This window comes from Manis pentadactyla, chromosome 3, assembly GCF_030020395.1.
Source record: "Manis pentadactyla isolate mManPen7 chromosome 3, mManPen7.hap1, whole genome shotgun sequence".
NCBI lineage: Eukaryota > Metazoa > Chordata > Mammalia > Pholidota > Manidae > Manis > Manis pentadactyla.
The window spans coordinates 184,230,733-184,254,752 of NC_080021.1; the positions used below are offsets into that span (position 1 = coordinate 184,230,733).

Genomic DNA, 24,020 nt, shown 5'->3' on the forward strand with positions numbered 1-24,020 from the left:
AGGCAGGGGTACAACTAGGCCTGAGCTCGGGAGAGAGGTCTGGCTGTAGGAAGAGAAAAAGAGATATCAGCCCCTGAGCATTCACCTCCAGAGCTGATGGGATTGCCAGGAAGCACAAGGGAGTGGAGCAAGGGATGGGGGCACGATTTGGGGGATAGGAGGGTGACTGTGAAGGAGCAGGTGAGGAGGCAGATGGAAACTCAGACCCTGGGCTGCCAAGATGCCACCAGGGCCTTGGAAGGGCTGTGGCCTCAGAGTTTGGTGCTGAGGAGGGACCAGTTTTGATGAGCTGGTGTGATGGAGGCTGTCCACAGCACTGAAGGGGTGGAGGCTGAGGAGGCAGAAGGTTCAACTGTGCAGAGAAGAGAAACAGTTAAGGTTGGACGTTTGGATCAGAGTTAGGCCTTGACATAGCCTGGGGGTATCACCAGAGCCAATGGGAATGGTAGGGACAGAAAGGGGACACCTGGGGGTGCTGTTTTCACTGATGGGCTCTGAGTAAAACTGCCAGATAAAATACAAGATGCTCAGTTAAGTTTTACTTCCAAATAAACCGTACTTGCAATATTTGGGACATACGGATACTAAAGCATTATCCATTATTTCTTTGAAATTCAAATTTAATTGGGTGTCCTCGCTCTGAACTGCAGTAAAGACCCCTCCAGATGCCTTGCACACTAACCTGGATTTGAGTCCTAGCTCGGCATCAAGCTCACTGCATACCTTGGATCTGTGCCTGCCCCTGGGCCTCTGTGTCCTCATCTGTGAAATTGGGATGGAAGATATGTGGTCCTCCCACCCAGTTACCTTTGACAGAGTCCAAGAAAAGGTTTATGAAAGCAGCAGCAGGCAGTTAGGTGAAAAACTAATTTGGTGGGAGTGATAAATTAGTTGAAAATGAATTGGTAATATCAGAATGCTACAGGGCAATTTTTACAAACTTTGATGTGTCTATAAGCAGTTAGTCTCTCCTTCAGAAATTGTTTAGTTTTCCTATCCTGATTTTGCATGCAGTACACTAATTTTGCTAGTGAAGTGTTGAAAATAACCCATTTCTTATTGACTACACTAAAAATCTTACAATGTGGACTGCTGATTGAGGACATCAATGTTCAACCTAACCAAAATTTTAAATATTTATGAACACATAGCCAACCAAATGGAGCAGATATAATTGTCTGTCATTAGAGTGGAAATTTTTAAAAAATAGAAAGCAAATTAAAAATCTCAGATCCTTTTCTTTTATTACCTAAAACACAAACAAGCCAAAAGAACCTTAAAAGACCCATTTCCCTCCATGACTACTACAAGTACTACCAGCATGCTGCTGGATTTCTTTGTAGTCCTCTTTTTATGTGTACACATCCCCTCCCCACTTTGTCAGCAATAAGTAAAATGAAACTTACATAAAATCTGTAAAGTACATTTTTCACTCATTTATTTAGACTATCTTTCCATGCCAATATCCACCTCCCCATCATGTACATGACTGTACAGCACAGAATGTCTCAAATTTTAAATGTATCCAACTCTTCTCTATTGTAAAGGTCATGGGGCAGGCACAAACTGGCAGAAACCCAGTAAGGATGAAAATGCAAATAGAAGTTTTAAAACATCAGAACAAAGAAGAGTGCCAAAAGATGCTAAAACTTCTCTGAGTTTCCCTCAAACTCCCCCAAAAGTGCTGATGTGTAAAATAACTAATCATTTCAGCTATTTGTTTCAACCAACATGCCATTTGATTAACTTACCACATAAACTGCTTTCAATCAAACTGCTGAGGTTTCAATCAAACGCTTGGAGGTTTTCAGACTCTTTTGAGCCATAGAATCCTTTGTATAACTCAGGAGACTGTAGTATATCAATCAGTAAGGAAGGAGCTGCTGCTCTGGCACAAGGCAGCAGTGGGGACAGGAGCTCAGTGCAGGTCCCTCAAGGAACAAAGGAAAGACCCTTAAGCCTCACCCAGGTAAGCATCCCCCTTTCAAACTCATTTTTCAGGTAGGGAAACTGAGATTCAGAGCAAAGTAGAAATTTGTTCACCCAGAACTAAAACATCCACGTCAGGCTCTGCTCCCTGCCCCAGGAGCCCAGGAACCCCCAGCTAGAAAAGCTGGGAACTAGGAGCTAGGCTATGGGGGAGGCAAAGGCAGACCCCCAGGATGGTCTATAGCACTGACTATCTCTAATTACAGATCCCTCTGCCCCTAAACCAGCCTCTCATTCTTCTCAGAGTCATATGTGAGCCTCCAAGACAGAGTTAACAGAGACTAGGGCATCTGGGGTCAGGAGTCACACCATTTGCCTAAGGGTAAACATCCTGTAAGTCACTGGAGCAGAATTCAAACCCAGGCCTGTTCCATTCTAAAGTCCAGGTCAGGCTGCTTAATTTGACCTTAGAATCCAGGCATAGAGCTCAGGCCTGTCACTTTCTAGTATAAGCTAGAGTGTGTCAGGGAGGCTTCTTGAGGGAGGCAGGTCTCATTGACAGAAGTTGGGAAATGACACTGAAGGAATTTGCATGTGAGGTGTGCAATGCATTTGTGTCTTTGTATGTGAACATATGTATGAGTGCAGTGGCAGGTGTGTGTGTGCATATGCGTACCAGTGCTTGGTCTTACATGTGAAAACCTCTCTGTGGCTACTCTCTGTCTCTCTCTGTCTCTGTCTCTGTCTTTCTTACACACACACACACACACACACACAGATATAAAGTCATGCACATATGAACATGTGCCTATTCCACTGGGTTAATATTTTCCTGCCTGCGTCAGCAGAGTCCCACTCAGTGGGCAGCTCACTGCAGAAACGTGCCATATCTGATCTGGTCTGGGGCTGTGGGCCTGGAACAGGGGGCTTGGGATGGGCAGGGAGCCCATTTCAGCTTCCACAGGAAAGCTACTCTCTCTTCACTCTCCTGATCAGCCTGAAAAAGGAGGTAGGCCTGGTAGCCTGGTGTGAAGTGATTGCCCTGACTCCCCACTCACACTGGGTCTCCCTGAGTGGGGCTGCCTCCCTGCCTCCCTCTGATGAGCAGGGCCAGCTGCTCCCTGAAATATCTCCCCTCTCCCTCATCTTTGCCCAAATCCTGAGGCCTCTCCACAGACAGACGTTCCACTGAAGACAAATGGAGTAGAGACTCTGAAGAAATGCTCACAGGGTGGGTGCCCCTCTTCACCAGGAAAGCAGCTTTAAAATGACCATGCTAGCCTGTGGGAAGGTGGTATTTGATTTACAGCTTTCCAGGAACACACTGATTGCACAAAGGACCTATGTGGAGGTGCATGTGGGCAGGGACTAAAGCACAGGCACCCACGGGAACTGAGCCTCAGCCAGGAAGGCTCGATGGAACACAGAGGCCCCAGGCAAAGTGTGGCCTTCCGAGTTCCTGGGCCTCTCCCAGTGTCAGTGGAGGGTCCTCTCACACCCTCACCAGTCCCTGGAATACAGGCTGGGCCAGACTGGGCTGGGTGGGCAGAGACAGTTTCTTCTGCTCTGGGTACAGCCCAAGGTCCAGGGTGAGTCAAATCCAGGTGTTCTGGCTACTAGCCCTGCTTGAGATTGCCCTAATGAATCTCTGTACAGGACGCACATGGATGGAATGTGGAATGAAGAAGATGACCCCCAGTGGTGCTACCAGCTTCAGTGCAGACTTTGTGGCTTCTCGCCTCCCTCCCTCAAGCTCCATCTCTGAGCAGTCTCCTTCCCACCCCAGGGCTGCATTCTAACCTTCATGGCCCTTGCATTTTGCATTTGTGGGCCCCTTCCTCCATTAAAAAAATTAAAAATTATATTGTACAACTGTGCTGGTATAAAGCCAAATATATTAATGTATATTGAAATATTTTCTTCAATCAACAAAAATTTTTTTAACTCTTTTTTGTGGGCCCTTAAAGAGAACATCTTCTCAGGCACTGTACCTACCATGTCCAGTGAAGATGTTGGCTATGCACTTTGCCACTGTCCTCTCCCACCACACAGATGCTGTCATCTCCCCGTCCTAGTACCAGCCCAGATCTCACCCACTGCTCCAGGACAAATGAGCAAACATCCCTTTCTCCTCCTCTCTGTTATATGTCTGTGGACATGTCTAGCTTCACCTCCTCCAAACCAACCTCATCTAAACCCCCAAATCTGTCCACTCTAGTTTGAGTCTGGGAATGATTTGGGGTTCGGCTACTCAGGGGGCTTCCCCTCCAGGTAGTGAGCTGTAGTTCATAGCTCAGGCTTTAAAGCTAGGCAGAACTGAGCTTGAATTCCCTTCAGCTTCTTAATTGGCACTGGATGACTTTGAGCAAGATATTTAATTGGGTGTCTTCACCTATACAATAAAATACTAATCCTCACCTCAAGGGGTTGTTGAGAGGCTAGATTGAGTTGGTAAAGGGTGTGACAATGCCTAGTACAGAGTAAGTACTCTGTATGGTGGAGAAGATGCCTCTTTGGGGAAAGGGACGCTGCACCCCACCTCTTCTGCCCTGACCGACTTTTGCTTGATGTCGGGGCCAAGCTAGAAGGGCTGTGGGCAGAGTATAACTATGCTCATTGCACAGACAGCAAGACCAAAGCCCGTGGACATCCACCAGATTTCAAGCCACTCCAGATGGGCATATCTGGTCTGCCAGCCCTCCCCGTTCCAGCCTGGCTGCTCAGCTCTCTGGGCTTAGCACCCTGGTGGCTGTTTCTGGTCTGGAGGTGGGGCTGCCGTGGGCACCATGCAATCACCAGCTCAGTCAGGAGGCAGCTGGGAGATTCAGGCATGACAGGGTCTGGGGCAACCTCCTGGGGATGCACCAGCCTACATAGCACATTGTCTAGCAGGTGCACAATAAAGGTACGTTGAGAGAACTGAGCTCCTCCTGCCTTGAGTGGGAGAGAAATAGGTTGTCAGGGAGGTGACTGTGTCTGGGGGTGGAGTGAGGGTGTCTTGGGCATCCTGTGAATTCATGGCTTCAAGACCCAGAGCCCTGGGCCAAACAGCCAGGGAAGAACAGAGAACCAGGAGTTCTTCACTCCTGTACAAGATTATTTATTCCCTCCCTGCCTGCTCCCACCCACAACCTGGCCCCCAGTTAGCCTCTCACTTGCTTTCTGCAACAGTTGAGACAATCCAGCCTGCAGCTTCAGTGGGGTAAGGTGGGGTCCCTCTGAACCCCCCACCATATCCTTTTTACAGCATTCATGAGACTGGAAGCTAGCAGCCCCTCCTGGCGGTCTAACCTGACTCCTTTTGACACAGGGACCGTGGGTGTAGTCGAAGTAAGGTGAGGCCCTCTGGAAAAAGCAAAGCAGGATATTTGCAGTCAGAGCAATGTAACTACATGCAAGGAAACCCCCTACTAAAACTCTGTGTTAAACATTCAGCTCTAGAGTCTTTCTTCGGTGAGATCAGTTAATATACCCCAGATAAAGAAGAGTAGCACATGTTTTTATTATGCTAATCATTTATAATCATGTGTAAGATTCATTTTAACATGCTAAAAGGCCCAGGCCTATGTGCTGTCTTTCCTCCTTCAGATCTGATGAGGCGATTTTGCAAACTGGGCAAACTAATTTAGCATGCAAGCCCAGCCATAACACAGTAAAAGGCAAGAAGGAGTCCACCTTAAAGATAAGATTGCACTGAACTTACTCTTTAGCAAACAATACCTCAACCCACCGTGGAGGCTGAGCAGGTGGCCTTGTTTCATATGCCCCCAGACCAAGATGCTGGTATCCTCTGGAGAAATCAACAGAGCAGGAAGTTACTTGTATCAAGTAAATTCTAAATATCCTAGGACCACTTAATAAGTCCACACCCCTAAGCTTTTTCTCCTGTTCTAGGAAAAAAAACCTCAACTGCCTATAAAATTCCCTAGACAACGCACCATTATGGACTCTCTTGTCCCCTCCTGGCGTGAGCCTGAAGCTCTGTCCTTTCACTTTATCTCTAAATAAAAGCCTGTACCTTGCTCTCCTACCTTAAGTGTTTGTGAAGCTCATTCTTCGGCTGGCTTCGTGAACAAGAACCCAGGCATCACTTTGGCCTGAGTTCCCTGGAGGCACCACCTAAGAGGCCCTCCTCCAACACTCTGCAAGTACTGACAAGGCCTTCCTTAGCCCCAGGGTCCTGCTCTGAGGGGAGGCACAGGGCTCCATCCAGCCCAGTTCACACAACTTCACTGCAGCTTCCAAGTTTTCTTCTCCACATGACCTGTACTGCTTCCTTTCTTGTTTAGTTGACTTTCATGCTCTTTGCTCTTGCTAAGCCTGCAGCCCCAGAATGAAAACTCTAAACTCAGGAAGCATGAAAGTTAGGGGTGGGGACAGGGACAGGGTGAATGAAAGAGGAGGGCTATGAGCTAGTTCCCAACATCAGTCTGGGGGACGCTGCTGGCAAGCAGGGTTGGGAGGAGCAGGGATGGGTGGACAGATTTTCCCAGCCTCTCCATGGGCAGGTCTTGGCATGTAATGGTAATTTGTTTTGAAGCTAAGCCCCAGAACTCTGAACACCTCACTTCACCAGGAGGTTTGAACACCCATTTGAGGGCACAGATCAAGGTCTCTGCAGATTGTTACCTGCCTTCCAACACTCGTCCTTTACCCAAACAGCATGGGGAATGCTGCTGTCCCCCTTGTAGAGCCCCCAGGAGCAAGCCTTCCTGACTTTCCAAACACCTCCATGAGAATCTGTCACCCAAGAGCCTTGTGAGGTGGCCCCACAGGGATTATTACAAAGGAAAAGTTGAGCCCCAGAGAGATAAAGGGGCCTCTCCAAAGTCACTAAGAAAGAGCTTGAAGTAGAGCCCAACCTTCCCAGCCAGGCTCTTTGTCCCACTTCAACCATCTGTCAGACCATGGAGCATGATGGGAAGGTAGTACCAGGCCTCAGGTGCTGGGGCAGGGGCCACCACACCCAGGCATGGATCTGCCTGCATACCATGTGTCAGCGCACACAGCGCCCCACAAACCAGGGGCATGGGCAACCTGGAACTGATGTGCTCTCCTCATATCCCAGCAGACCAGGCACTGCTCAGACCCTATGTCCCTTCCACCTGCAGAGACATTGAGAGAAAGCTCCAGCTCAATGCCAACCTACCACAGTCACGGTTCCTGACCTTCCTGTGTGGCTTGTGGGGTTGTGCATGCCCTCCCAGGGTTGGGATGGGAGAGCCACCCTGGCCTGCAGTGGTCTCCTAAAAGATAAGCTTAGGGGGCCACTTCCATCACCACAGGCTTAGAATGCCCAGCTCTGCCAGCTGATCCAGCCACGCCCTCCTTAGAGAGGATCATCTGTCACCAGGGAGCCCTTCTCCCCTGCTACCACTCAAGTCTCCTTCTCAATGGCTCCACAGGCTCTAAACCTGCATCTGTCTTTCAGGAAGACACCTGTACCCATGTACTGAATTGCTGTGTGTTCACCCACACTGCCTCCACCTCATACCACATGCACCCTCCACACCTGTGGCCCACATCTCTGCACAGCCCATGTGGGCTGTGTGCTCAGGGACATACCAACCTATGTGCAGTAGACATGGGCATGCCTCTCAGACTCAGGCATGTAATATAGCATATACCCCATATGGATGAATACACAGGTGCTCCATTCTACATACCCTCTTCCCCTTCCTGGGCCAGGCCATCTGAAGGTACAGATGAGTCACCCACCAACCTGTGGGACCTGCTGAGCCAGCAGGATGGGAAACCCCAAGCTGACAGCTGTGGCCTCAAGGGACTAACACCCCTAGTGAGACCTGCCCTGCCACCAGTCTCCAGCAACCCCCAACCCTCCACTTCCACCCTTATTACTTCCTGCCCACTCATTACCTCCAGAACTCATGACAGAAAGGCCCCTCCATTTTTTTCAAATGTGAGTGTGCGTGTGTATCTGTATGGGCAGCTAAGCTGTCAGTCACTGTGCCCCAAGGGGTACCATCAACTTCTGCTATTAAATACAGATGCCTCAGGAGAAAACCAGGAGGGCAGCAGGATCCGTCCTCTCTCCTCTCCCATGTCCAAACCCCAGGCCTGCTATCTGTGTCTTCTCCATGGAAGCCCTTCCTGTTGATAATGATTCACACTTCTTTCTCCGTATAGCTTGCATGCTCTTGAGACAGGAGCCCCACTCTGGACCCAACAGGCTTTGTACCCTATTGCTCTCACCCTCCAGTGTATTCCTGCTCAAGAGTCTGTCCCTGAGACTGCGAGCTCCCTGAGGACAAAGGGACAGTCTGCAAACACAGAGAATCAGGAGGCAAGAGTAGCCCAGGTGAGTGTTTCTCATCCACCAGGTGAAGGAAGCTGATAAAGACCCCTCCTACCGTGGCTCCCATCCCCCATTATTACTGAGTCAAGTTCTGTTGGGGCTGAAGAATGTCCTCAAGCTCTGACTATATGGCAGACATGTTGGTAAATACACGGTCAACCTTGTACATGCATTAAAATTAAGAAACATCACTCCAAGACTTGCCATCTTTTAAGTCTGAAAATATACAGTAGTTAAGAATGTGGCCTCTGAAGCTAGACCCTGGGGTTCAAATCCCACCTCTGCCAGCTATTTATAATCTCTCTATGCTCCCTTTTCCTCATCTGTAAAAAGGAGAATACTATGTACCTCATGAAGGTGCCTACTAAATGAGTCATAACACATTCAAAGTGCTTAGGAGAGTGCCTGGCCTATAGTAAGTACTAAGAGTTTGCTACTATTCTCCCTCCCTCCACTAATTCAGTACTTTATAATCTGTTCCTAACAAACTAATCTTCACACAGCTGTCAACATGATCTAAACACAAATCTGAGGGGGTCTCTCCTGTACTTGAAATTCTTCCAAGGCTGCCCGTGGCTCTCAGGATGATATTTCTACAGCATCTATTGCTCTATAGAATGCTTTCTTTAATTTTTGCCAACCTTTATCTGTAGCCAACTGACAGTTGCAAATCATACAGGACCTGACAACATCAGACCATGAACAAGTGCTTGATTACTATCTGATTCTGCAAAAAGTCATTCACATCAGAAAGACAAATACCATATGATTTCTCTTGTTTGTGGAATATAAAAACAAAGCAAAACGGAAGGAACAAAACACCATTAGACTCATAGACACTGAGAAGTCACTAGTAGTTACCAAAGGGGAGGGGAGTGAGCTGGGGTTGGGGGGAGGGGAGGTGGGACTGTTGAACCACTGTAATGTATATCTGATAATTTTAAAAAACTTTAAAAAAAAGTCATTCACATCATTGACTAACATAGTTCTGACATAATTTACATTAAAGAGTAAGACAAAAATAAAAGAATGAAGACATGTTGAAACTTCATTTGTCAGTGATATAAGAGACCTTTTTTGTTGAACTGGATGAAAGTTTTCAAATACTGAAAGAATGTTTCCTCAAGGTTTTGCGCTATTCACAATGTAGTGACTAAAGACATGACAAGCTTTTAAGTTTAATCTTCATTATAACATTTTCACCACCACTTTCTTAAGTCTAGACCAGTCCTATGTAGACCAGTCTACTTCTTTTTTGTAAATGGTCAAGTAGTAAATATTTTAACCTTTGCAGGGCATGCACTTTCTGTTCAGCTACTCAGCTCTGCCATAGATAATAAGTAAACAAATGAGCATGGCTGTGTTCCAAGACAACTTTATTTTTGGACACTAAACTTTGAATTTCATATAATTTTCACATGCCATGAAATATACTTCTTCTGGTTGTTTTTCTAACTCTTAGAAAATATAAAACCATTCTTAGCTCACATTCTTGGTCCACAGGCTGCGGTCTATCAACCCCTGGTCCATGCAATCAACAAAACAATACATTAAGCTCTGATTTGTAATGTTAGTTTCAACCATGCAAATACTGTCACCAGGGCAAGTTTCAAACTCCCAGTATGATATCACTGAACAAAGAGTTGGGAAGAGATGAGCAGCAACACACCATTATATAGTTTCTCCACCTTAAAGATACAATAGATGTATATAACTTCAAGAAGATAGATAATAAGAAAATGTACTAACGTTAGGGAGTGATTCGTTGGATAATTTATTACCTTTGTTTTAAAAATAATTTATGTAATTATACATTTGTACAATTTAATTTATAATACTGTGTTTGACAAGCAGTGTGCACCATTCCTACAAACTTAACCTTTGTCTCTTGTGAGCCTGCGGTGGTGGCTCCAGAAGCTCAACCTCTGCCTCTGCCTCTGCCATCCCCCCACCTTCCTTGGCAAATGTCAGCTGGCCCTTCCAGATTCAGAGTCTAGGTTACCTCTGCCCTGCTCACCCCCCACCCCTCAGCTGGATGCGGTGCCTTCTCTGGGTTCCCACAGCCATGACTGCTTCTCTCACAGCCAGTACAGGCTAAGCTACCTCACTTACTTTGTTGTCTGTTTTCCCTCCGTGGGGAATGAGCACAGGGACCAACACTCTTATTCACCTCTGAATCCCTAGGGCTTGGAAAATGCCTGGAGGATAGAAAGCACTGGTAAATGTTTGAGGAATGGAGCAGGGAAGGGCTGAGGAGCCTTGCCCAGGACCCTGGAGCAAAAAGACAGGATTAGAGAAGTGGGCGTCTGATGAGAGGGGCTTAATTCAGGGGACTCAGAATGTCATAGGGGCTTTCAAGGAGGGGTGTCTTGCCAAGCTACAAGCATCCTACAGTACCACTCTGCCCCCAGCAGGTCCAGCCTCCCCCACTCTACCCACTCAGCCCAGATTTCAGCTGAGTCTTCTCTTAACTCCCAGGACTTAGAAAGAACTTATAAGGGAGACTCACTGGTCTTTGGTGACCAGGTCAGGCAACACTTTGTCTGTTGTAGGCAAGGACCAAGGAGATTCTCCTCATTTCACAAAGGAATAACTAAGGTCCTGGGCTAGCAGGCGCCTAATCCAGGCCTTAGATGTCCCAGAGCTTCCTTTCCAGTTGCAAATTCCCCAAACCCTGGCTGAGGACTGCAGGCTACCTTGTCCCCCAGGTCAGCCTTTCCATCTCCCTGCCTTCTAACAAGACAGCCCTCTCTCCCATAGAGGGACTGGGTGGTATGGCTTTTCCTCTCCCTTGTGGGAAGTAGCCCAGATTAAGAGGCACCTCATTCTCCCTGATTCACCATCATCAGCCCCTCCTGTACTCTAACCTGAATTCCTCCTGCTTTCATGATACTGCCTTTCCTTCCCAGAAAAGGACCTTGGCTCCCACCCTACAAGTGACCTCACCAGGGGCTCTTCTCCACCCCTGAGTCCCTCCCCAACCCCACAGCAGAGCCATGACCTAGCCTAACCCAGCTTCTGTCTCTGCAGGTCCTGAAGAAAGTCACCAGCAAGGGCAGCCAGCCTGCTGGAGCCACCTCTCCCATCCTTGACCTTTGCCCAGGATCCACCCTCATCTACCCCCTCTCCACAACACATACACACAAACCCCATCCTGGGGCCCAGGCTCCACTGTCCACCTGTCCAGACTTGCCTTCTGTCCTGTTGGCCATATCTAACCCAGCCAGTCCCCTATGGTAGAATGTCTCATTCAGGTCAGAGAAAGGAGCAGGAAGAGGGAACCTCAGGGGGCAACTTCCTACCATGCCCATGGCTGACATGCCTTCCCAACTTGGGATGTTCCATGAAAGACTCCAGGGCCCAGGTCTCCAAATGCCCCAGTTTTATGAGTGGGAAAAGTGAGGCCCCAAGAGGAACTTGAGTGTGTGAGCACTGAGAGCTGGCCTAAGGCCTCAGGGTGGGTTAGTAGAGGCATAGGACTAGATCTGGGGCTGGATCATATGCTCAGGCCCCTATCCCTGCACTGGATGCCTCTTTCTTGTAGACAGCCACCAGCAAGGAGACTCAGAGGGTTCCCCTGCAGAAACTGGAGGGGTGCCAGAGGACTCACAGGTGGGTCCCAGCTCTGGCAGAGTCCAACCTTGCCCTGAAGAGTTTTAAGAGGTTGAGCAACTCTGAAATCAATCCCAGCTCAGTGCTAATAGGAGGAAAACAGACCAATTCACTCAGTAACTTGGGGTTCCTTAATAGTGGCCTGCTAAATGGGGGTGGGATGGAAGCAGTCCTCCCTGAGAACAGGCAATAGGGGGCATCATCAGCAGAGAACATAAAAACAATAAAAGTAACCAAAAGTCGGTCTGCTTTTTGTAATCACCATCAGCAGCAATTCTAAACAATGTCAGTAATAAAATTCTCCCAGTTAGGGTACCTCCCCCCCCTACTGCCCGGGTATTCCACTATTCCTAATTAGCATATTAATCTCCAAATTCCTGCCTATCAAATCTACATTCCTTCTTAGATCATAAGACAATTCCATATTCTTTGGATAATGTGTGGGTCCTTTTAGGACATCTTTTTCTGAATGTCTACCTCTGAGCATATTGAGAAGCATTCACAGTTCCTACAAAGGTACTTACTATATTCATTACTCGTTCATTCATTCATTCATTCAGCCCTACCAAGCACTGGGTGCTGGATGTGCAGTGGAGAGCAGGTCACAATGCCAGCGCTGGAGGCACAGAGGAAGCTGGTGAGTAAACAAGAGGCTGCAGCACAGACATCAGAAGTAATCAACACAGGGGCTTGTGCGAAATCAGATGAGGGGCACCAAACCAAGCTGGGGAGGCAGGGGCGGGCTGTGAGGGAAGAAGGGACATCCTCTTCAACAGCTGAAACATGAGAATGAGTTAGTCAGGCAAACAACTGGGGGTCAGAAAGGATCATTTCCCCTGGAGAAGAGAAAACTCATGCAAAGGCCCAGAAGGAACCTGTACAATGCTGACAGTGAAAGTCTCTGAGGCTGGAGTAGGACGGGAGTGAGGTCATGAGAGAGGTCAGCCTGAGCCAGATAGTGAACTGTCTTGTCCTGGCTCCTGAGGGTGATGAGGAGCCACTGAAGGGCTGTAACTAGTGTATTAGAAAGCTCATCGTGGCTGTAGCTCGAAGGCACGAATCTGGAGTGGGAAGAAGAGTGGAGCAGCAAAACTGGTTGGGAGGCAGCTGCAGTAATAAAGGCAAGAGTTGGTGGTGGCCTGAACAAAGGGAGTCCCATTAGAGAAGGAGAAAAGGGTTGGGCTGGAGCAATGGTGCTGGGGAGTGACTGGCTGTGGGGATGCAGGGGCAGGAAGCCTGTGGTGGCTCCTGAGGTCCTGGCTGAGGTGGTGGCCCTCTCTGAGATGGGAACACAGAAGGAGGAGCAGGCTTAATGTATAATCAGGTCTTATTTTCATATTTATTATAAGAATTTCTCAAATTCACATTGCTTCATAAATGTACCATCACGCGTGTGAGAGTTTTTATTTTTGTAGATCAAGGTAGCCCCGAAAACACTTTCTGTGTAGGGAGGGTTTATTCTGAGGAATTAAAGTGAAAATTAGTGCAAGATACAGCCAAAAAGCACATTTCACTAATTTGAAAAGCAATTTAATTAATTAACTCTATCACACTTTACCTATCATTCTCTCATTCAGTCCTGGTGCTGGCCTCATAGGATTTATAGCTTAGTAAACCAAAAAGAATATGAGATTAAAAAATAATGACATTTTCACATAAAACATTACTCTTGCCTCTTTGTTGTTGTTTTTACAAATGCATTTCTTTTATTATAAAAGTAGTAATGCCCATCAAAGGATATGTGAAAACCACAAATAAAACAAATTAAATTGTTCACAATTCAGAAACAGCACAATGCCTATTAATTTTCTCACTCCTTTTCATCTTTTAATCTTCCTAAGTACTCTGTTGACATGACTGAAAACAATCTAGTATACACCTTTTATATAATGCTCTTTTCACCTACTGCCATGATTATAGAATAATTACCAGCTCCAGAACCATGATTTTAATAACATAGAGACAAACCATACTTTATTTAATTTGTCTTCTGTCATTGGGTGTTCAGTTTCTTTCCAACTTTAAAATTTTGTATTTCATTTTTTCATTCATAAATATGCATTTGTATTTCAGTGTTTCAATGGTATGAATAACATCACAATGAAGATCTTTGGGCAAAGGCTTTGTCTACATCTCCAATTATTTTCCCAAGGATAAATTCCCAGAATTTACCTAGAAAAAAAGAGTATGAGAAATATCCAGGTTTATTTTAACAATTTTTGTATTTACCTCTTCAAAACCATCAGTTTTATAGTGTGAGGTAAGGATCTAAGTTTTGCTCTCCAGAGATCAGAAAAGGGGATCTTCTTCAGGTATCCCCCATTCCCTGCTTCCTCTTAAGTCCCCATCTTCTTTTACATCCCTTGGAGTGCAGAGAGATGATATCAAGAGGTGACATTACAAGCTACAATTTGCTTTGCCCTAATTGCAAGAAAGTGTTCTTCCTTGTTGTGTGAGTAACTGACTTTCTCTGAGTGTCCTCACTTTCTGATGAGTAACTGGAAATGTGCGTCTCTGCTTGAATTTTGTCAGAAGTGCTTGTGCCAAGTCAGCTAAGAAGCTCTTGAAATGCTCATAAGTTAGTGAAATAAAAAGGGATGCCAAAATACAACAGGGAATGAACAAGTTAACATGTGTATATTGCCAAGTATGGTGCCTGACATTAAGTGCTCAATAAATATTGTTTATTCACTCAACAGACATTCATTGAGCCCCTCCCAAAAGCCAGGCACTGTGCTAGACTTGGGAACCTGAGAGTGACTGAGACAGACATAGTTACACCCTCCCAGAGTGTCCTGCCTAGTGGGCAAGACAGCCTTAAACACATGATTATACCAATAAGTAGTTGATCTTAAGTGTTATGTGTCAAGGTACTGGGGGCCATGAAAGTGTATCATAGGGGTAGGTAGTGACATCGGAGGAAAAAAAAGGGAAATAATAGTCAATTTAATAAATGGAGATTTTAGGTCTAGGCTGTGTGAAAGCAACTGTCAGATGTCATAGGTGCGGGCCAAGAAGATTCAGGGTTCCTGGCAAAACCTCCTCCCAGTACTCTTTCAGTACCCTGGGAATAGGTCCAGCTGACACAGGGGCGAAATTAAGCACCCCTGGCCAGGGCAGAGCAAAGGTTATTTCCATGGCTGTTCCAGGATGGGAAGCCCAGAAGAGGCCAAAGGCTGGAAAGGCAGGGACAAAGGCTCAGAGGTAAGTCAGGTTGAGAATGCCTCCACTAGAGGGGAAAGCCCATCTTGGCACCTAGATAAGGGGCTGGAAACAAGGAGGATATTGGTAATGATGACAGGGAGGAGGCAGAGATGGGAAATGCTGGTAAACTAACAGAGGGGATGGAGAAGGGTGGTGACAGTACAGAGGACTTAGATGTGATAGGGACTGGGACAGGTGGGGAGGGCTGTGGTGATAAACATAACTAGGATGACAGGGACAGGTGGTGCCAGTCCAGGTGACAGGGGAGATGGGAATGGAACTAGCCTGTGACAGGGTTGGGAGTAGAGTCAGTTGATAAAGCAGACAGGGTTAATTCAGAGAGCAGCAGCCTTGAGCATGGGACTGGGGCAGGGATGCTGGCAATGCTGGGGAAGGAAACACGGTGATGGGAACTGGGTCAAGTGACAGCATGGTTAAGAAAAGGGCAGTGGTTGTGATGCAGGGAAGATAGTGAGGGTGACAAGTGAGTGATGGGGAGGGAGATGAGTGGTGACCATGAAGGTGACCCAAGGATGACAGGAAGTGTAGATGGTGATGATGTCTGTGCTGGTGGCAGATTAGTCACACCCACCCCAGCCCCTCCCTGGGCCTGTTCCAACACTGGAACTGTTTCCTAGGCCTCAGGTGCCATGACTCAATACCATACCTCAGTCAGGCCCCAGATAAGATCTCCAGGCATAGCCAAGGCCAGGGGGGCTGGCTGGGTGCCTTTCCCAGCTATGCACAGGCTCATCAAGGGACCCAGGTGTGGAACCCTAGTGTCATCTCTGCCTCCTCCCTCCTGGATCCACATCTACCCCAATCTGAGGTCCACCTAGAACCCCTCTTCTACCTGTCCTCAGAGAATATAACTTTGCCACGGTTGTTCTGGCCAGGGTTTTGTCTATTCAACGAGCTTCTTCCACAGCTGACCCCATTAGAAGTTTCTGGGCCTTCTAATGCTTTGTTATAACCATTCCCTGGGAGGAGATTGAAAGGAAGGTAGGCTACAAGTGGGGTCTGAATAATTCCATCCATTCATCCCACATATATTTGTTGAACCCCTTGCAACATACTAGGGGCTGCCTTTTACCACCAGACCTATATTCTCCTTCTCAGTGAAGCTCAGGCTGGGGCACAGACATGTAAATGGCAGTCACCATCAGGAGATAGTGCTATTACCTTATAAAAGAAGGGGAAAAACTGGTTTGTAAAACCTGAGATCTACTTAAAGGAAATCTCAGGACCTGTGCTAGTGACCCACTTGCATTTTGCTCAGCTGAATACAAAAAAAAAAAAAGAAAAAATTGAGATTATAGTAAGCAGTTAGGAGGGAGAAAGTGAGGAGGCGAGGATCAGGGAAAGAAAAACAGCCATGTGGCCAGAGGCTAGGACGCTAAACAGGATAAAGATGCTAATGAGAAATTGCCACTGCAGAGGAGCCAAAATGATTTCCAAGAAAAGAGATGTCTAATATTCAACTAGAAGATGTTAGGTTTGTGCAAAGTAAACTCCCTCCATCTCCCCCAGCCTTCAGCACAGTTACTAACATGAAGACTTGACATCCAGGTCTCTCCACACTTCCCTGATCTGTTCACTGTGCATCTGGTCTCTGTCTGGCCACCAGCTGGTTCTTCCCTGCCTCCCTAGCTTGGTGAAGGATGGGCCCACAGGGGTCACTAAGCAAGAGCCCTAGGAGCCCTTGGTTTCCCAGATCTTCCCTGACAAATATTTTGTCTGACCTTACTTGCCCACCTTCCCATTCTCATCCGGCACTCTAAGCTGAAGCCATCCTGATCTCCTGCCACTAGGCCTTCACATGAGCTGTTACCGCTGCCTGGAGTACCCCGCCTGGCTAGTTCTTTCTAATTTTTCAAGTCTCAACGTAGAGGTACAGGGCTGGCTTTATAGGCAGGTGACCTGAACCTTAAAAGGGCCCTGTGTTTGATTTAATACTGTTTTCTGACTTGAAATTCTAAATAATTTTTGAATAAGGGGTTCTGCATTTCATTTTGCATTAGGCCCTGAAAATTATGTAGCCAGTCCTGTAGAGGTGTTTTGTTCTGGTGAAATGTCCCAATTCTTAATTACCTTTGATTGATTGTATTTGTAGTCTTCTCCACTACTTAGGCTTTGAGTTCCATGAAGACAGGAACCATTTAGTGGACTTTGGTTTCCCATTTCCTAACAGTCCCCAGTTTCCATTTGGAAATCAATCTTGTTCAGATAGAGCTGACATCTCTCTTAGGGCCAGAGGTGAAACATGTGACTTGGGCTAATCCAATCAGCTTGGGCCATCCTCATGACTCTGGGCTGGGCCTATGACCAAGCTGGTTCGGTCAGAGTGCACCTCTGACCTGTGACAAGGATACTCCCTCGTCCCTGATGGACATTAATAAGAAATATGTAGTCTGAGGCTACTGCCAGGTGTCTTGGAATCACAGGAGAATCCAGGCTTAGGATGAGGCTAACACTATGGAAGGAAGACAAGAGAAAAGGAAAGGATGTGGCTTCTGGATCAAGTGTCACCTGAAGTTTCCCTCTGATTTTTCAGTTACGTGAATGAATGAATTGCCATTGTTGCTCAAACCACTTCAAGTCAGAGTTCCTCTTTTTTGCATCCAGATGCATCCTACCTGATATTGTATATATCTTGCTCATCGTAGTATTCCTGATATCTACCACAACTTGACATTAAAAAGATACTCAATAAATATTTGGTGAAATAATGAACAGCTAAATGAATTAAACCCAAGCTCTCTAGCAGAAAGACCAGAAGTACTATTTACACATGAGACCCTTCCAGGAGCCCTTCTCCAGAGTTTCTACTGGTCTCCCTGATGCTACATACCTCAAGGGACCTCTACAGGTCCCCTTCTTTCCTGCCTAAGGCCCAAATCCCTGGGACAGCCCAGAGCTCAGGCACTTTCTGTTCTTCCCCAAGGATCTGGGTCTTCTGTGGCTTCTTTGTGCAGTCAGCTGTCCCTGACCTTAGAAGCTGTACTCTGAGACTGAGGACCCAAACCTAGACTGGCCCTTACCTTACCCAGGAGCTTCAAGCAAGTCACCTGTACTTGAGACTCAGCCTCCAGCTCTGTAAAATGATGTAAGAATTTGGACCCATTAACTTCAGAGAGTCAGATGGCCCTGACTCTGGTGACAGAGGATTCTACACTTCTGTGAGACGGACAGGCAGCTCTACCAGCAGGAAAGTGGAAATTTTAGTTAATCCTGCTGTTCTGTTCTTCAGCAAGTATTTGTTGACAGCCACTGTGTGCTCCTTCTAGACACTGGGACTCTCAGTCACATTCTTTAAATATCTTGCTTCCTGACCCCTTGCTCTGAAAATCTAGGTTATAACCTCAGAACTTAAAGGCTTCCCAACCGCACATCCTGACCCCGTGACCCTCATCTCCCTATCCCCTGAGTTTACCACCTACACACTACCAGCCTGTCAGAGTCATTGCGTAGAGGTATGGCTTCTGGCAACCCGTGGATAAGAGTGTATTCTAGTGTGAGTGCCGGGTAGGTGTGTATTCAAGTTGGGGTGCATTGGATGTCAGCATGTGCTCAGGCATGCATGATGTAAGGTGTGTGTGATGTGAGTGTAAGGACATGGAGTGTATGTATGTAAGTGTGTGTGCCAAGTATGAATGTAGAAGTGTGTGAGTGCACATGAATTTATTCAAGTGTGTTTGCAAATCTGAGTGACAGTCACTGAGTACAAGTGTGCATGGGTGAGCACAGGTGGGTTGAGTATGGAGTGTGTGCATGTGAGTGTGTCAGTGAATGAGTGTGGGTGTAAATGCGCACACCTCCCTTACCCCATCCTTCACCAGTCACAGCAGACACACCCTCACATGTGTGTGTCGGCACATATGTACCTCCAAAGGCCAAAGGTGGCTCATGCCATAAACCTTAAGACAAATAAAGGGAAGACTTTGTGTACACGCTGGAGTCACCTTTCCCTCTCCACTCTTGTCATGGAGCTAGGGATCCCCCAGCTAAAAGCTACTTCTACCAGAAAAGAGCTCCCTCAGACCAGGAACCTGTGTTCTGCTTCCCCAGCTCAGTAGAGGCCACCTCCTCCCCTCCATCAGCCTGATTCCAGCCAGGCCCTGACAGCAAACCTGAGCAGAGAGGCAAAGGATGAGGATGGTTTGCAGGACGTGCCAGATGCCTCCTTGGCTATGAGGGTGTCTCCATGGAGACGAGCACTGGACCATGTCCCATGATTGTGGGGGCACCCAGCGTCCCCTCTCCCCTCACCCAGCCTCTCCCAGCCCAGGCTTCTGGGCTCTAAGTGCAGCAAGGAAGCCTAGAAAAAGCCAATCACTCCTCCCAGGGGCTTCCAGAAAAAATGGCAGAGGCTAGAGGATGGTTGTGAGTATACCAGAACAATTTCTCAGAGCAAGAGATAGCAGAGCCAGTAGAGGTGATTGAATCTGGCTTAAGGCTATAACTCCAGAGAGCACTGGAGACAGGAAAAGGTCACACTCACCTCTTCCCCATACCACATCATGTCTCACTCTGACCTGAAGGTGTGACCAAGCTGGCCAAGGGATGGGACCCTGGGCAGGTCTGCTCAGTTGGTTTGCAGCCTACTTATAATCTCATCCCACTGGCAAGCTCCGCTGTTCCACAGCACCCCCACTCAGCCCCCCAGGCCTCTTGTACTTTGGCCATATGCAGGGATGGGTGGGTCAAGGGACACAAACCCTTCTCCTAAAGCTGCTGAAACTCCCAGTATATTGGTCAGAGCTGGAAAAGGCCCCTGAAGTCATGATACTTGTCCTGGTTTCTGTCCCATTCTTGAGTTGCCTAAGTGGGATGGCAGTGAGTCCTGAGGAAAGATTCCTAATCAGGCTCTGAAAGGTTAGAAAACCCAGATTATATTTTGTTTCTGCCTCCACCTTCCCTGGTATTGCTCTCTCCCTGACACTATGTATATATATTCACCCTCTAAATCCCTAATGCATCATCACAACCACTCTCAACCCTTTTCAGACCCCCAGATCCCAACAGAATGGTAGGGTATCCACCTCTTCCTTTTTCAGGAGCCTGAGTTTTCTGGAAAAGAGCTAAGGTAAGAAAGGGGCTCTGGCTTTCATCTCCTCTGACCTGTCTTCCCAAGAAAAACTGGCTCCACTTGGAGGGATTGAGACTAGACTCCTAGACTGACTGAGGCCCCAGCGAAGCTCCCAAATAGCCGGGAGCTGGAAGAACAGCCTTGGGGAGTCAGGCATCTCATTCCAAGCCTGACTGCACATTTTCCCTCCCTACAATACACAGGTCACTCACAAGGAAGCATGATAATAGCAGGAGTGATATTACTCTATGGCACTTACTACTACAGTGAGCATTGTTCTGTGCTATGTTAATTCACTTAATCCTCACTTTGTGCAACTTAATGAGGTAGGTACTATCCCCATTTTTACAGAAGGGGAAGTTAAAGAGCAGAGAGGTAGAATCTATCAGGGATCCAGTAGGAAGTTTATCCTTGGAGAGCATCCCTGGAAAAGGTTTATGAAGAGACTCTTTACAAAAGCGGGGACAAAGTCCCAGGGACCAACAAGGGATGCCCTGAGGACTAACAGCAGGCAGCCACTCCCCCCTCGGCCAGAGGGGGTGAGGGGAAAGAACAGTATTACTGGAACACAGTGAAAATCCTTAAAAGGCATGAATACCTGACCTTTCTCCCTTACCCCACATAACCCTCTCTGCCCTCTGATTTCCTGACTGTGCCTCCCACTTACCAAACCCACGTAGAAGCCAGTGGGAAAGAAGCCCAGGCGATGCAGCCCATTGATTTTAGCTTCCTGAAGGCCCTCTCGAGAAGGCTGGAGCTTGGATCTGGGGAATTATAGAGACCTCCACATGCCTGAGGTCCCATGGCTGGGAAGGGCTGGCTTGGATCGCAGGTGATAGGGGCCCGAAGCCCTGATACCTGAGATGGTGTAAAGTGTTGTTGAGAAAAAGAGGTCAAGGGGAGGCAGGTTGGGGACAAAAGACCAGGTTCTAGTCCAGGCCCTGTTGCACTGCTCTGTGACCATGAGTGAGACACTGGGCCTCAGGTTCCCCTTTACAGAAGGAAGAGGTAGGTGCCCCTCTGGGATAGTCGAGATGCCCAGACCAGATGGAGCCTCTCCTTTACCTCAGATAAACCTGGCACCAAAGGCCAAGGCCCCAGGAGTGAGGATGCTGGGGCCCTGAGGCGGCCACCTCCAGGTGCTGGCCAGACACATGGTTCCTCTGCCCCTTAGGACTCAGTTGTGTTCCTTGGTAAGCTCCCTTCAAACTCCCTGAGGGCCCCTGTGCCTCAGTCACTCCTCCCTTTGCACTGCCAGCATGCCCTGGTCCACAACTCGGGGACCCCACCCCAGGCCAGACTCTGTCCTCCCAATGAGGAGGTGCAGATCGCTGCCCACCTAAAACCTTCACAGGCCCTTCCTTAGGTTATCAAAGGCATCTCTGGCCTCTGGGGTCTCTGTAGGGGTGGAGTAGTCCCTCTTCTCTCCTTCCCACCCCACCCAACTCTACTCCACCCATGCTTCCCCAAGCTTGGGGGCCCCACCCAGGTTTTCAGACAAACAAAATCAAGGGGAAAGAGTTAGCAAGGAGGGAGCTCATAACCAGGAATTAAGGAGGAGACATGCCCTGGGGTAGGATAAGCTGGACAGGCTGGCAGGATAGTCACTAGTAGGTACAGACAGAGATGGGCACACAAGGTGTTCTCTTAAAAGTTCACAAAGAAAGATGCAGACACAAAGACTCAGGCACTGACAGAGACACAAAGACATGGTTAGCCTGAGACACAGACCCACAGAGACACAACCAGCTGTACTGAGAGACAAGCACACCCAGAATCATGGAGAAATACACACTTGCATGTGTGCATACACACAGAGGGAGGCACACAAGGAAACAGGAACCAAGCTCGGGTTTCAGGGATTGTTTGATTTCAACCCTGAAACTTGGGCACCTGCAAAGTGAGCTGTGGACAGGATGAGGCTCAGGAAGAAGGGAAAGAGATGAGGCCAGGGATCAGCCTACCCACCCCACCACCACATAGTGATTCTCCCTCCAAGCTCACACTGGAAAATGGATTAAGAGATTTTCCTCAAGCAGATGAAGAGATTTTTTTTTCCTGGAAGTTGCTATTAGCCAGAATTGCTGTTAGGAGGCAGCCTGAAAATGAGTGGGGTGGTAGGCAGCTTTCCTCTGGCCCCTGGAGGGGTCATATGCTGCTGCTTGGCTCATGCCCCTACCGACCCCTGGCCTGACTCAGTGCTCCCAGCCCCTGCCAGGCTTTACCCTTTCTCACGCAGTCTGACCCTCCACCCAACATGTCCCCTTGGCCGCACACTCTGTCCTCTACACCTGTGCATGTGGCCCCATTTTGTGTCTCCCTTCTATCCCTCCCCAAAAGCCTCCTCAGGTCAGGGCACAGCGAGCCATCACCACCACTCCACCTCCCCCTTCTCAGGAAATTCAGAATCTGTGGAAAGAATCTGAGGCGGAAGAGGATGTTGAATTCACTGACCTTTAAAAAACAGCCTTCAGCATCTCTCCTCCACCCGTTGCCCCTGCAATTCTGCAGGAAAAGTAATGAGGTGACATTTATTGACTATTTACCATCCACTGGTCACTGTGCTAAGTCCTTTTCATGAGTTATTTTCCATTATCTCCTCCTGTCAATATTTCCCAGTTCACAGATAAGGAAACTGAGATTCAGGGAAAGAAAATGACCACTCTAAGGTCACACAGCTAGAGAAAGACCACACTGGGCCTGGAATCCAGGTTTGTACTACTCCTTAGCCACTGTGCCAGAAGGCCTCCTACCACCCCCTGGGCTGACTGCTCAGGGCCAAATTCAGAGTTTGAGAGGAAGGTACGACAGAAGGCAGGGTTGTGCTGGGGAGGACAACATGGTGGGAGCACCAAAGGTAGGACCAGTGTAGCTGGAATGAAACTCTGAAGCACATTCCCCTCCTGAGGTTTGCCCTTCCTACCCCCAGGGCCTGGGAAGCAGACACTCCCTCTGGCTCGGATCCCTGCAACATTCCAGACACACCTCTTGGGAGCTGGGGACAAGGAGGTTGGAGGCCTGAAATGGAGCTACCTTCTCATACCCCCAACTCCCCAGAGTCCTGACTATGTGACCTTGCATTTGCCACCCACCCTCCCTGGGCCATGGTCTCATCGTCTGTGAATGGCTTAGCCTTGAAAAACCTCTAAAAACAGTTCTCCTGCTGGACCTAGTGATCCTCCGGCTCCCAGGGGTTAACTCTGCAGGAGGGCTTGGGTTGGGGCCACCTTCCCTTTCATTCCCAGTGAAACTTGAGGAGGATCTGGTAAGGAAGAAGGTGAAAAGGGTCACATGATTTCCTGACAGAGCTTCCTGGGCTCAGGTGTGCTGAGCACCTTGCCTGCCTGGGTAGTCAGGGCACCAGAGCGGTCAGTCCGACCCTGGCTGTACAGGACACAGAGGTGCCTCAGACTGAAGAACAGAAGCAGAGGGCAAGACAGGGATGAATGCAGCTGTGGTCTCTGGGCTCAGACAGCTGACTATAGAAGATGGCGGGACTGTGGGGAAGAGCAAGGATGACTTTCTGGAGGAAAAGGCATTAGAGCAAGATTAGGATTTTAGTGAGTGGGCACTTTGAAGCAAAGACCCAAAGGTAGGAAGGCACATGGGCACAATAGTAGTCTGGATGTGGATGGCACCTTGTGATGTAGGGACACGGGCCAGGTTCCAGAGGACCTGAATGCAGGATGGAAGGATTTCGATTATTTCTAGGCAGCAGGGAGAGCCTCAGAAAGAGGCCCTCTTTCAGCAGGGGTTTCAGAAAGATCCCTCTGGTTGCTGTATGGACTGATTAGGGCAGGCCTGAAGGTTGGGAGGCTACTGAGGTGGCTATGGCCAAGGTCTGGGTAGTGGAGCCTGAACAGCTTCGAG

At 48.0% G+C, this 24,020-nt stretch overlaps 1 long non-coding RNA gene across 2 annotated transcripts in view; it reads left to right on the forward strand.

Moving 5' to 3' along the window:
- LOC118918869 (uncharacterized) overlaps nt 1-13,934 on the forward strand; it is a 33,736-nt gene extending 19,802 nt beyond the window's left edge. Inside the window, exons 4-6 of one of the 2 annotated variants that reach the window (XR_005027279.2) lie at nt 8,150-8,248; nt 8,579-8,660; nt 12,418-13,934. This is a non-coding gene — a long non-coding RNA (uncharacterized LOC118918869). The remainder of the gene's footprint in view (nt 1-8,149; nt 8,249-8,578; nt 8,661-12,417) is intronic. The other variant, XR_005027281.2, reaches the window with a different exon arrangement.
- Nucleotides 13,935-24,020: the final 10,086 nt, after the last annotated feature.